Source organism: Gossypium arboreum, chromosome 4 (genome assembly GCF_025698485.1).
Source record: "Gossypium arboreum isolate Shixiya-1 chromosome 4, ASM2569848v2, whole genome shotgun sequence".
NCBI classification, from domain to species: domain Eukaryota; kingdom Viridiplantae; phylum Streptophyta; class Magnoliopsida; order Malvales; family Malvaceae; genus Gossypium; species Gossypium arboreum.
The window spans coordinates 11,071,371-11,086,764 of NC_069073.1; the positions used below are offsets into that span (position 1 = coordinate 11,071,371).

Below are 15,394 nucleotides of genomic sequence, written 5' to 3' on the forward strand. Positions count from 1 at the left end.
TTGAAGCGATTCCTACAACTATACGACACCTTTAAGTACAATGGGGTATCAGATGATGCTGTGCAACTTTGGTTATTTTCATCCTCTTTGTGCGACAATGTGACTGATTGGTTAGACTCATTAGAACTGGGTTCTGTTACCATGTGGAATGATCTAGCAAAAAAATTTCTGTATAAAATTTTCTTGATTAGTCGAACCATTCAACTTGGGTGAGAGATCACCAATTTTAAGCAATATAAGGGTGAGTGCCTATACGAGGCATGGGAACATTTCAAGACAATGCTAAGGAAGTGCCAACATCATGGATTACTAGAGTGGCTCAAAAATACAATTTTTTTTATAATAGTGTTAACGGCCACATCAAGTCAAGCTTAGATGGAATGTCTGATGAATCTCTCATGTTTCATACGTATGAACGAGCATACAAAATCATTGATGATATGTCCATGAATTTGTACATGTGGCCCTATGAGAGATGTATATACAAATCCGAGCCTCCAACGGTAAATGCTGTGAACAAAGATAACAATGATACTTGATTCCAATAAATCCTAGAAAAGCTTAACCATTTGGAAACACCTATCAACCCAACAAGAACAGAGCTTTATTCTGAGAACCAACCGGAGGAGGCAAGCTACATAGTTAATAGAAGGAGATGCATGTGGTCAAAGATTCGATCGATTAGAGGGGGAGATGCAAACTATGAATATGGACATTCGAAAAGTCCAAGCTACGTGTGGATGACTCAAATCTCAAATGGACAACCCTTGGGACCGAATGAGCCAATTAATGACAATGTTTCAAAAGCAAAATGACCAGACTCTCCCTCGTAACACGGAAAATAACCCTTGAAGAGATTGGAAGGAGCACGTAAAAGCAACTGCTTTGCGATTGAGAAAGGAATTGAAGCCACCAAGTAAAGCCATCCATGAATAGGAGGAGATTATCGAAGATGTCGACGAACCCACGGAAGAATAAGAAGCTGAGCACCATGAGTCGATCGAGAAGGTAGCTAAACTGGTGCCTGATTCGGTAATCTCAAATTCGAGCACAATAAATGTACCATTGCTCACAAGGTTAGAGGATAAGCAAGAGGTAGATTTTATAAATTTTTTTAATTTATTTAAATGTCTCAATGTCAATTTGCTGCTATTAGAGTTTATCGATAAAATTCTGAAATATGCCAAGTACTTAAAAGAAAGTATGGCACGGTATAGGAAGATGAAAAAGGGCAAGAAAATTGATATTAATGACTCGTGTAGCGTTTTAATGGCTAAGAAGATACCCCTGAAATTAAAAGATCCATGTAACACCCCTCACCTGTATTCAACACAGATAGGGTTACGAAGCATTACCGGATTATAGCACAATAATCATATATTTCACATACATTTCTTAAATTCAATTAATCATCAATCAAAATCATTCACACCGTCCCTAACACGAGCCTACGAGCCCAAAACATGCATTCAGAAAGGTTCGAGACTAAATAGATAACTCAGGAAACTTTTACAAAACTCAGAAATTTTTTTCCATAATACAAAAGACACACGCTCGTGTGGCCCGACCGTGTGTCTCACACGGCCAAAGACACGACCATGTCACAAGTCGTGTGAACATTCAAAATGAAAACACATGGCCGTGTTCCAGTCCATGTCTGACCCCGTGTAACTCTCTGACTTGGGTCACATGGCCAACACACACACCCGTGTGCCTTAGAAATGGCTACACACGTCCATGTGTCAGGCCGTGTGCTAGTCTATGCCAAACCTGTAGGGTATACTGACTTAGGCCACATGGCCAAGTCACATGCCCGTGTGTTAGGCCGTATGGAGCATACTAACTTAATTTCAATTACAACACCAGGGGTGTAACACCCCGTACCCGAATCCGTTACTGGAGTCGAATACAAGGTGTACACAGACTTAACTTAATTGTTTTCACAGTCCATAAAAAAAAATTTCCAGACAAGCTGGTTACTCGTCACTGTCGCCTTAAAAATCATATCTGGAGTTTCAAAACTCGAAAATCAGTTTTGTAATTTTTCCCTGAAACTAGACTCATATGTCCATCTACAGAATTTTTTCTAGAATTTTTGGTCAAGCCAATTAGTACATTTTATTAGTTAAAGTCTCCCATGTTACAGGGGTCGACTACACTGACCTTCGTGCGTTACAACTTGAATATCTCCCTGTGCAGGGCTTCAATACTGATGCCGTTTGTTTATATAGAAACTAGACTCAAATAGGAAACTATACATATATGGTATGACTCCTAATTATCTCTGGTTAATTTATAATGAATTTCCAAAGTCGGAAAAGGGAATCCAGAAACCGTTCTGGCCCTATTTCACGAATACCTAAATATCTCTTAGGATACAACTCATATGACTGTTTCGTTTCTTCCATATGAAAGTAGATTCGTCAAGGCTCATTTACATAATTTATTCACTATTTAATTCCATTCCTGCTATTTTTAGTGATTTTTCATATCCACACCACTGCTGCTGTCAGCATCTGTTACTAAAACAAACTATGCCTATTTCATGACTTTTCCTTGATTTAACTAATAATTCATCATGCATGTCCCAAATTATAACCATGACTTGTGTCCAAACATCACAAAACCAATTCCAACCGAACATTTACGCCATTTTCGCATGGCTAAAAGTTTACATACCAATTTCAACAAAGCATAATAGCCTATACATGCCGAAATGTACTCCTAGACCAACTACGAAGAAAATACCAAAAGTTGTTAGCCGGTGTGATGACTTCGATGACGGTCCCGAATACGCAAAAAGTCGAGTCCAAGAAACCTAAAATAGGTGACAAGCAAACACCGAATGAGTATATAACTCAGTAAGTGTGAAAAAATAAATAGAATAAAATAAATAAAAATAAAGAACACATAAATTTTACGTGGAAACCCTTTCGGGAAAAAAACCACGGGCAGAGGAGAAGAAAATTCACTATGTCGAAAATTTTTTACTCTAATACAAGAGGAATAGACTATGTCTATTTATAGGCTTGCAAAGCCATATTCTAGTAGGATTGAAACACCTTATCCTAATCAATATAAAATAGATGGAGTTTAATAAGGTTTAAAACCTTATTCTACAATAAAATAAAAGAAGTCTAGTTCTATATGGATTTTACTTTTATTTTATTTTCCATCGTATTTTATTTAAATAAGAATTTGGGTCACTTAATTCTAACAATCTCCACCTTGACACAAATTCTCAATGAACAAGTTCTTCATCGCGAACTTTCAATAAACAAGTTCTTCACCTCTTCCAAAAACCCTTAAGGGTTTAACTTCAACAATGAACACCAACCAAGTCTAAGCAATGCTCAAACTTGGTTATAGGAAGTGACTTAGTCATCATATCTGCAGGATTTTCATGAGTGCTAATTTTGCTCACAACAATATCACCACGAGCAATAATATCACGAACAAAATGATACCGAATATCAATGTGTTTTGTTCTCTCATGAAACATTTGATCTTTTGTAAGAAAGATGGCACTGACCGTCACAAAATCGTGTCTGATTTGAAGGTCTTCATTGAGTTCACTAAATAGTCCTTCAACCAAATAGCTTCTTTACAAGCCTCAAGAATCGCCATGTACTCAGCTTCCGTTGGTAGACAAAGCGATCGTAGTTTGCAAAGTGGCTTTCCAACTAATTGCACAACCTCCGATTGTAAAGACGTAACTCGTGAGAGATCTTCTTCTATCAAGGTCTCCAAGAAAATCAGCATCAACATACCCTATAACTCCATCTTTAGTTCTTCCAAACTGTAAGCAAACATTAGTAGTGCCTCGTAAGTATCTTAAAATCCATCGAATCGCTTTCCGTTGTTCTTTACCAGATTCGCCATGTATCTCGCTAATCGACCGATCGCATATGATAAACGGACGTGAACAAACCATAGCATACATGAGAGATCCCATCTGCACTAGAGTATGGAACATGTGACATGTACTCAATCTCATTATCGATTGAGGAGATAAGGCCGATGAAAGTCCGAAATGGGTCGCTAAAGGAGTACTAACAGCTTAGCACTCTGCATATTGAACTCGCAAAGAACTTTCTCAATGTACCCTTCCGACTTAGGTACAATTTACTTGCTTTTCTATCTCGAGAATCTCCATACCAAGTATCTTCTTTGCTGGTCCTAAATCTTTCATCTCAAATTCTTCACTTAGTTGGGCTTTAACCTTTCTTATCTCTCTTTATCTTTTGTCGCTATCAACATGTCATCAACATAAAGAAGTAGATACACAAATGAACCATCACTTTTTTTCTTAAAGTAGACACAACTGTCAAAACTACTTCTTTTGAAATCATGAGAAGTCATAAAGGAATCAAACCTCTTGTACCATTGTCTTGGTGATCTGTTTCAAACCGTAAAGGGACTTTTTCACAAGCAAACATAGTCCTCTTTTTCGAGACTATAAAACCCTCCGGTTGTTGCATGTAAATATCTTCCTCAAGTTCTCCATGCAAAATGCGCTTTTACATCTAACCGCTCAAGCTCCAAATCATGCATAGCCACAATACCAAGCAAAGCTCGAATCGAACTATGCTTAACAACTAGAGAGAACACATCTGTGAAGTCCACTCGGAATTTGATCAGTAACCCTTTGCAACAAGCCTTGCTTTATATCCGGTTCTTCAACTCCTGAGTCCCTTCTTTCTTTTAAACACCCATTTACAACGAATGCCTTTTTACCTTTAGGAAGTTTTACAAGATCCCATGTTCTGCTTTTTGTGGAGTGATTCCATCTCCTCTTGCATAGCAAACATCCACTTTTCTCGAGTCTTCACACTAATCGCCTCAGAATAATTAAATGGCTCTTGATTCGCATCTATATCTTCACCACATTTAAAGCATAAGCAACTAGATCAACCTCGGCATACTTCTTTGGAGGTTTAATTTCTCTTCTTGTCCTGTTTTTGGCGATAGAGTATTGCGGTGAAGAAGCAACTCTATTCTCAATTTTGTATCGGCTTGAGGAGTTGATTCAGATTAATCGATGCTCCACCGCTTTTGGTTTTCTTTATTGGAAGAGTCTTTAAGAGATAAGTTAGGTAGCATAGCAGTTTCATCAAAAACAACATCTCGCTAATCACAACTTTTCTATTTTCAGGACACCATAACTTATAGCCTTTTACACCACTTTATAACCAAGAAAACGCATTTAATGGATCTCGGTTCCAATTTTCCATTATCAACATGAGCATACGCAGACACCCAAAAATCTTTAAATCGTAATAATTAGCGGATTACGGACCATACCTCTTGTGGAGTCTTTTTCTCAATGGCAACGGATGGAGATCGGTTGATCAAAAACATGCGAAGAGAGGTCGCTTCGCCCAAAATGACTTCGTAAGTTGGCATTTGACAACATACATCGAACCTTCTCCATGATCGTTTTGTTCATTCGCTCGCAACGCCGCTTTTGTCTGTGGAGTATGACGAACTATCAAGTGTCTCATGATCCCCCGACTTGCACAATCTATTAAACTCATCGAGCGTAACTCTAAGCCATTGTGCATGCGGAGGTATTTTATCTGCTTTTCCGTCTGCTTTTCAATCATAATTTTCCAAGACTTAAATGTGGAAAACACATCGCTTTTCGCTTCGTGAAGAACGCCCAAACTTTTCTCGAAAAATCATCAATAAAGGTTAGCATATAATTAGCTCCACCTCTCGAAGGCACTCGACGCCCCCACGATCGTAATGGATATACTCCAACGCTTCCTTCGTGTTATGGATTCCTCTAGTGAATCGAACTCTTTTTCTTCCCAAAACACACAGTTGCTCACAGAAATTCGGTTTGCAAATTCCTTGCCCATTAAGAAGTCCTCTTTGCTTAATTTCGCCATGCCATTCTCACTCATATGCCCTAGGCGATATGCCAAAGTTTAGTAATATCATCATCCGACAAGGAAGAGGAAGCGGCAATTGCATCACCAAGAATGAGAGAACCTCAGAAACATATAACTTGGCAATCTTTCTTTGCCCTTTCATCACAACAAGGGACCCTTTGAAATCTTTAAAACCCCACTTTCATTGTGTATCTCATGCCCTTTTGAATCAATAGTACTCAACGAAATTAAATTTCTTTTCAATTCGGAACATGCCGCACGTCACTAAGTGTTCGACAACTCCATCAAACATCTTAACTTTAATTGTTCCAACACCGCGATTTTACATGAAGCATTATTTCCCATCAAAACAACACCTTCAGACATCGTTTCATAAGTTGTAAACCAATCCCGATTGGGACTCATGTGGAAGGTGCAACTGAATCAAGTATCCACACTCGCCACTTTAGAATCATTGATGAAGCAACTAGAAGTTCACCATCGCTGTAGTCTTCTACAACATCAACTTCACCGGAATTTTCTGGCTGTTTTCCCTTTTGATTCGCAGCCTCCCTTTTAATCTTATTTTGTAGCTTATAGCACTCAGATTTAATGTGCCCTTTCTTCTTGCAGAAGTTGCAAGTTTTACCTCTGTTTGAAGATTTCGATCTACCCTTAGATTTACCACGAGGATTCCGTTCCTCTGTTCTACCACGATCATCATCAACATTCCGGTCTTGTCTCCCACGAACAATGAGACCCTCTCCCTGAGAGTTGGGTTTAACCACAAGATGCTTCATCTTATCATACGAGGTTAAAGAATCATAAACCTCATCAATTGTGAGAGACTCGCGGCTATATAAAATCGTGTCTCTAAAGGTTGAATAAGACGGGGGCAACGAACAAAGTAGAATCAACCCTAGATCTTCCTTATCATCTCGAACCTCCATGGCCTCCAAGTTTGAGAGAATTTCTTTAAACACATTAAGTGTTCGGTGTCTGACGCACCTTCCTCCAAACGATGAGCATAAAGACGCCGCTTCATATGCAACTTGCTTGTTAGAGTTTTCGACATACATATTTGTTCTAGCCTCTTCCATAATGCAATGTAGCTTTTCTCTTTCATCACATCCCGCAAAATTTCGTTGGACAAATGCGATGTAATTGTGTTAATGCCTTCGATCCTTATGCTTCTTCTCTTCATCTCGTTAATGTCGAAGGCATCTTATCTATCCTAGCGGGGCATCCTCTAGATCCATCTGCAAGAAGCGCTTGCATCTTAATTTGCCACAACGCAAATCGGTGTTGCGATCCAACAATGAATTTCATACTTCAAAGACGCCATTACCGTGATCGAGATGAATAACCCTAAGCTCGATACCAATTTGTGAAAAATAAATAGAATAAAATAAATAAAAATAAAGAACACATAAATTTTACGTGGAAACCCTTTCGGAAAAAAACCACGGCAGAGGAGAAGAAAATTCACTATGTCGAAAAATTTTTACTCTAATACAAGAGGAATAGACTATGTCTATTTATAGGCTTGCAAAGCCATATTCTAGTAGGATTGAAACACCTTATCCTAATCAATATAAAATAGATGGAGTTTAATAAGGTTTAAAAACCTTATTCTAAAATAAAATAAAAGAAGTCTAGTTCTATATGGATTTTACTTTTATTTTATTTTCCATCGTATTTTATTTAAATAAGAATTTGGGTCACTTAATTCTAACAGTAAGTCATAAGCAATGCACTACCAACCATTAATAACATTATCACAAGAGGAAACAAAATGGAACGAGGCTAATTATTCCATTCAAACCGAACTATACCATAGTTCCTTAGACCTTTCGATTCAATCTCATACCAAGTTACACATTCACATTCCATATACTAATCAATAAGATATTTGAGGCATTTTTATACACCATTTTGTTTTCGTTACAATCATACATCTACATGACCTTTCACTTATTCCACGATAATTCTTATGTACGTGACTTCAATTTGAATTGTCACATAGGTTCAAAACTTACCAAGCTCAACTCCAAACATAAACATAGCGCCTATTAGCCATGAACTCAAGGTACTTACCCGATCTGCTGTCCGTGATCAACTCAATAATGTCGCACACTCAGTGTCAATAGTGATTCAAAAGCATATAGTGAGTCCGCACACTTAGTGCTATATAATCAACTAGCACACTTAGTGCTATATGATCAAACTCGCACACTTAGTGCTGTACAAATTTTAAACCCGCACACTTAGTACCATTCTCATGATCACAAATGTTTATACCCGCACACTTAGTGCCGAAATCAACAACTCGATGCATCTCACCTCTTTTCTTTTCATTCAATACTTTCATCACCACATACATACATGTATATAAATTTATCATTCCTTTCGGCATAATTACATAGACATTATGTCTATTTAAATCAATACAAAATATATGCTTAGTGACCTACCTTGTGTGGTGTAAAATAATCCCAAGTCGGCTACTCGATGACCTTCGATTTCCCCTTGTTGGACGCCTCTCCTTTAGGATCTTGAGCTTAAACAAATAAATTAACTCATTCAACCGCTTTGCTACACATATTGATATTCACATTTTAATGATTTTATGACATACGGAATGACATGGTAAAATTTTTATCTTGCTACCTCATGCTCTTAGCTATTCGGCTCATAACCATATGCTATAGCCCTACTATCAATAATCCAATCACACATGCATATATATATATATATATGGCCGAATGTACAAAGCATAGACTCATCATCACCTATGCTCTTAATTTGATGGCCGAATATGCATACATGTATATACACTATTAATCAATCACTAACATTGCACTTCACCTTAATAGCTAGCTTAGCAACCCTCGATTTAACACATAGTTGTTCATAACACAACTTAAGCATACTCTCCATTTCATCAATTCCAAAACTTAATGTCTTACTCAAAAATGCTAAAAAGAAAATCCAAGAGTCATCAATCCGCCATCACATGTATCATTAACAAGCTTCATATTTAGCATGCAATGGCATTAACACAAAATCTACCTTGGCCGAATATCATCCCCATGATATAGCAAAGTTTTGAACCATGGACTAATTAGAACTCAAGCTAGCAACTAAGAACATGCATGAATCTCATGGCACAACCTCAAACATACCTTAATCTAGATGCAAGTATGACCAAATCTCCTCCTAATCCTCTTCCAAACCAAACATGAAGCAAAAACTCCTTCCTCCTTCCTTAGAGAATTTCGGCCAAAAGAGATGAAAAAAGGATGAACATTTTTTTTTCTTTGTTTTCATCATAATCCCTTTTTTTTCATCTTTTTCTTATTTTATTTTTTTTTCCTCCCATGATGCACCAACAAAACATGTCTATGACATGTTTTGCCCATATTTCTTTGTCATGGCCGGCCACTAGGCTTGGATTTAGGGAAATTTGACATGCAAGTCCTCCTTTTTTTATTACATGCACTATTAGATCCTTATAGATTAGCCTATCACATTTCAAAAGTGTCACACAAGTCCTATTGACTAAATTCACACGAAATTTACTAAATCGAAACTTAAAACTTTCACACATTCATAATCACATATTTTAGACAATAAATACTACGTTCAAACATTTCGGTGACTCGATTTAGCGGTCCCGAAACCACTTCCCGACTAGGGTCAATTTTGGGCTGTCACAAGGGGATACACGACCGTGCAACCTGGTCGTGTGTCACACACGGCTGAGACACACGCCTGGGTCGCTGCCCGTGTGGATAAAAAATAGGCTATTTACCACGCTATTTTTCCACCCAATCATGCTTTCACCTATATCAACCCAATTTGCACCAAAACATAACATACATAATCATTCAAACCAACCAAATCAAGCCTAATTCATGCAAATTTTATACCATTTTCCACATTACACACAAGTCACAAAATAGGCTATTCCACTTATACCAAATTCACATATACAAATCATTAAATTAAACACTTTCAAACATGCTTCATTATGCACCAATTTCACAAACATATAACTTCTCCAAAATCAAACATTTGACATCCAAAATATCTATAATCCACAAGCATCATACATCCATTCATAAACTCACAACACAAACTATATACATATATATATTCACAACCAAATTAAGCCAACTCTCAGAGCTATATACAAAACCAAACTTTAGACTTTTACAAGTCAATTCAAGTGGCTAAATTCATTATCAATCCATAACCAAAATGACCATAATCCTATACATGCCATATACTTAAAACGCTTAAGTTCAAAAGTACTAAAGTGATAGTAGGATAATGTAATGAAGTCTCTGACGATCCCCGAATCTGAGCTAGCTTTGAAATCATTATAAATACGGTAAAATAAATAGAGTAAGCTGAATAGCTTAGGAAGCTCATATGATTAATAGGTATAATTTTCCAATTCATTCACAATTTAAAGAACATAAATAAATATAAGCAATACATTCAATTCAGCAATTTGCATATTGCCATAATTCTATATATCATGTATAAATTCATCAACTTTCAATTACTTTTCATATGAACTTATCAATTATAACTTACTTGCCAAACTTATCCCGAGTACCTGAACTGATCCGTATCATTGCTTACATTCATGTACCATTATCTTTTCCCATTGAACCATTTAGAATAATATCAGATACTCGGGAATCTCACACCAAAGTGCCACATACATAGCCAAAGCTATCTCAATCTCATATCACATATTTGCTCACCCTCGAGCTATCAACGGGCCTGCTTACATAAGCTATCAGTCAAGACGTAGCTACATAGTACTGCTCACACAAGTTATCAAGTAATCGTAACACATGCCAGTATACTCAGCCACCGGTAGGGCATACAGGACCAGCACCCGAACCACATAATCACAGTAACCCCTAATGACATGTCACTAATATCCTATCTATTCCTTAGGTCCAACCGGGATTCTCACTGTGTCAATGTTTTGTTGATAGATTCCACAGTGTCGTAATATCAAAATTATAATATCTAAGCATATAAACACAGAACATTAAGCTTATTAATCATATAAACTTACCTCGATCGTAAAATCAGTGAAATGGATCTACTAGTCAATTATTTTATTTTTCCCCCCGATCTAGATCTGAATTTCATTTTTCTTGATCTATATAATATCAAATTTATCTTATTTAATAATCTCTCTATTCAATTTAATCCAAAAACACACATTATGGAGCTTTTACATTTTTAACCCTAACATTTCACATTTTTGCAATTTAGTCATTATTTCATAAAATTACAAATTAATGCAATTCAACCACAACCCATGCTAGCCAATTTTCAATTAAGTCCCTAACAGCCCATATTTTTCATTTATTTCACATTTTAACCATAAAGTTTTCACATTTCACAATTAAATCCCTAATTTGCATTTTCACTAAAAATCACTTAACAAATGTTGTTTATCTAACAACAACCATGCATTTTATACCATTAAATATCAAAACACACATAGATTCATCAATGGAAAAACCCTAAAACTTTAATAATTTTGCAAAATAGTCCCTGGGCTAGCTAGACTAAGCTGCAACGATCTCAAAAACATAGAAATCATTAAAAACAGAACAAAATTCACTCACCAATTGAGCTAGGAAGCTTGGCCGAATAAAAAGGATAAAAATGGCTTCCTTTTTCTCTTAAAAATTGGTGATGAAGATGATAAGAAACAAATATTTTGTTTTGTTTTATTTATTATGTCTTTAATTATCAAATACCAAAATTAACCTTTAAAAACATTAATAATTACAACAAATGCCATGCCACTATCATCCACTATTTCATAAATGGGCTAATTATCACACAAGGACTCTACTTTAAAGTTCTATAACTATTAGACTCCTTTAGCTTATAGAACACAACTTTTACTCTTTACGAGATTTAGTTCTTTTTACCAAATTGAGCACTCAAATAATAAAATTTTTCAACAAAATTTTCACACGACTCTACTATCATGTTGTAGACATTAAAATAATAACAAAATAAATATTTTGACTTCAAATTTGTGATTCCAAAACCACTATGTCGATTTGACTAAAAAAGTGCTATTACGATCCAGGTAGCTTCACGAAGCCAATAGAGATAGGGGATAAACATTTTAGCAAGGCCCTTTGCAATTTAGGGGCTAGCATAAACTTAATGCCCCTATCGATCTATTAGAAACTCAGACTTGGGGATATTAAAAATTTCTCGATAATGCTAAAGCTAGTCAATAAATCCTTGGAGCACCTGAAAGGTATACTCGAGGATGTATTGGTCAAGGTATAGGGAGCCATAATCCCCGTCAATTTCGTAGTCCTCAATTTTTAGTAAGATTGAGAAATCCCCATTCTATTGGGTATGCTATTTCTGGCCACTTCTAAATCAACAATCGATCTTGAATGAATCAAGCTAATCATAAAAATTGATGACGAAATAAAAGTGTTCAAATGTGGCCGTAATTCCCAAAGTGAGGGATTAGCTAAGGAGAAGTCTTATGCATTATTTAATTTAATCCTCAAAGGCCTTGATCGAAGGAATTTCTTGAGTTGTGCAAGTGTAGGTACTCATAAGATGAGAAAACAAGATAAATGGCGAGACTATAGTGGAATGAGTAATTGGGAGAATCGAGACGGTCGGGAGTGATGGAGGAAGTTGATGGTGAAGTTTAAAGAATTACCAGACAAGTCCGGTAGTACGACATAAATTTTAAACCATCGAACCTAACTAACTTGTAAATATTGTATATTATATTATTTTTAATTTGTTAAAGTTAAGAATTAAACTTGTTATTTTGTGTTAGAATTAGAAGGAAAAAGGTTCCTGAGAGTAACAGAGGAGATAGACATTAGTAGGTTGCATGCATGGGCAACAAAAGGTCTCTTATAAGTCCCAAAGAGGCAAAATAGAAGCCATGTTGTCACATAATAATCCTATGGCATGACATAACTCTGGGAAACTTTAAAACTTAAAGAACTATCATCGTGGCGTGGCATGCCTTCGTTTGAAAGCAAGATCCAAGGTCAAATATATGTTGTGTTGCGCCATGCACCCCTATGACGCGACATGTAAACCATTTTTGGCAACTTTCTATTCTTAATTCAACATGATCTTCATAGATATTCACCAAGTTTTGATGGCAAGTAAAGCCCTAAATGGTTTCTATATATTGCCCTTACCAGCTGCTATACCCTTCAAGCCATCATAGCCAACTAAATCTCCATTCACAACCCTTTTTTTGTAGATTCCATAAATTCTCTACCTTTCCTTTGTTTCATAACCCCAAAACCATGCATAGCAACCTTTTTTATAGTAAATCCATAGTGGATAGCCGCACCCATGTCCAGGAATGGGAGCTCAAAAGTAACCTTCAGGCTGTCCAATGAAAAATTCCTTGCAAGAACGAGGTTTAAAATCTATAGGCATATTAAAGAGCAAAACGTGAGAGTTGATCTAATACCACCAATGGGAGAAGCTATGCATAACCCCAACCAATCCGGTGTACCTTTCGGTCGTACATGAATTTTACATCAAATTGAAAGAGGTAGATATGAATAGATCGATGGTGGTACTAGGGATACTATTTTCAACTCAGGGAAAGAGATTTCTATCTCGCCTCCCGAGATAGCAAGGTATTATAACATTACATTATATCTTTATGATTTTGTACAACATATTGACCTAATGTATTTCCCGAGAGAGAATATGAACAACATAATCAAACTCCTAACGAATGAGAAGGGTGGGTAGAAATGCTACTTAAAAACGGACTATCTCGTATCATTTTCTCAAGAGAAGTTAACTTCGACAGCGTGAATGTGGTTGAAATTCGTCAGTACTTGAATTTGCCCAGCGGCAGACATGTCCAATATCGATACATTCCAGGCGCCTCTATTGTACGCAATTTTAACAAAGGGAAAGAATTTGTGTGAGAACATGGATATATCTGAGCATGATCCAATGGGCAAGGAAAAACAAGGTGGAACTACTTTTCTCGCACTTAGTGACAGCCTTATACTGACAAATGAAGGTGCCAATGGGACGGTCAAGTCGTGATTTACATCTAAGCGAGTTTTCTATCTTAGAATCGAGTGTGGAATATCTTATAGGGAATCAAAAATGAAAGAGAGCAATAAAGACAAAACCACATCTAGGTGAGAATGCGCTACTCGATTCAAAATAGATCATTCAATGATGCAAGAAGTCAAACCAATCTTTAAAGATTCTGCGAGGAAAAATGGATTGAAAAAATGAGGTGGAACTACTTTTCCCGCACTTAGTGATAGCCTGATGCAGAAAAATGAAGGTGCCGATGGGACGATTGAGTTGTGATTTACAACCAAGTAAGTTTTTGATCTCAGAACCGAGTGTGGAATATCTTATAGGGAATCAAAAATGAAAGAGAGCCATGAAGACAAAACCACATCTAGGCAAGAATGTGCTACTCGATTCGAAATGGATCGTTCGATGGATGCAAGAAGTTGAACCAATATTTGAAGATTATGAGAGGAAAAACGGGTTGAAAAAAATGAGGTGAAACTATTTTTCCCATACATAGTGACAGCTTTATGCTGACAAATGAAGGTGTTGATGGGATGATCGAGTCATGATTTACAACCAAACAAGTTTCCGATCTCAAAACTGAGTGTGGAATATCTTATAGGGAATCAGAAACAAAAGAGAGCGATAAAGACAAAACAGCATCTAAGCGAGAACGTGCTACTCGATTCGACATGGATCGTTCGATGGATGCAAGAAGCCAAACCAATCTTTGAGGGTTATACGAGGAAAAACAGGTTGAACCTTCCACAATTCTCATTAACTAAGTACAAGGTAAAGATCAAATCGAACAAGGTGAAGAAAAAGAGGGAAATGGAGCAATAGGAAGGCCTTAAAGAAGATCCGGAGAAAGAGTCGGAAGGTGAACTGAGCAAAGCGGATGAGGCATCGGATCCTAATTTCAACTAATTTAAAAAAAAAAGTTTAAATTTCATATTTTCTTTTAATTTGGATTAAGTATTTTTATTTTTATTCAAAATGTTTTTAATTTTAGTTTTTAATTATTTAAGACTTTAATTTTTATATATGTAGTGTCATTTAGTTTTTCTTCATAGGAACCCCAAAATTTTAAAGGCACAACAATATAGAGTTGAAATCGAGAAGGGGGAGTAGTCCTACCAATTGTATTGCACGAATCACGATAATTGGATAACCTTTTTCCTTTACATTTTTAATTGCACATTAGGGAGAGTGTGCCAAATAGTTTTTTAATTTTTATTATTGCATACTTTCTATATGCTTGAACTTGTAAAATACAAGTGATTGGTTAGGAGCATGTTAATAGGATTTTGTAAATAAATTGTAAATTTAGTTTGATAATAATTGATTCTAAATTTTTAATTTTAGACTACTTCAATTTATTACATTGTGAATAGATTTAAGATGTTGAGTATACCACA

At 36.3% G+C, this 15,394-nt stretch overlaps 1 non-coding gene across 1 annotated transcript; it reads right to left on the reverse strand.

Annotated features, from left to right (window-relative positions):
• Positions 1-201: 201 nt before the first annotated feature.
• Positions 202-308, reverse strand: LOC128292408 (small nucleolar RNA R71). The gene has a single exon (XR_008282393.1). It is a non-coding gene; the product is annotated as a small nucleolar RNA R71 (small nucleolar RNA).
• Between the last annotated feature and the right edge of the window lie 15,086 nt (positions 309-15,394).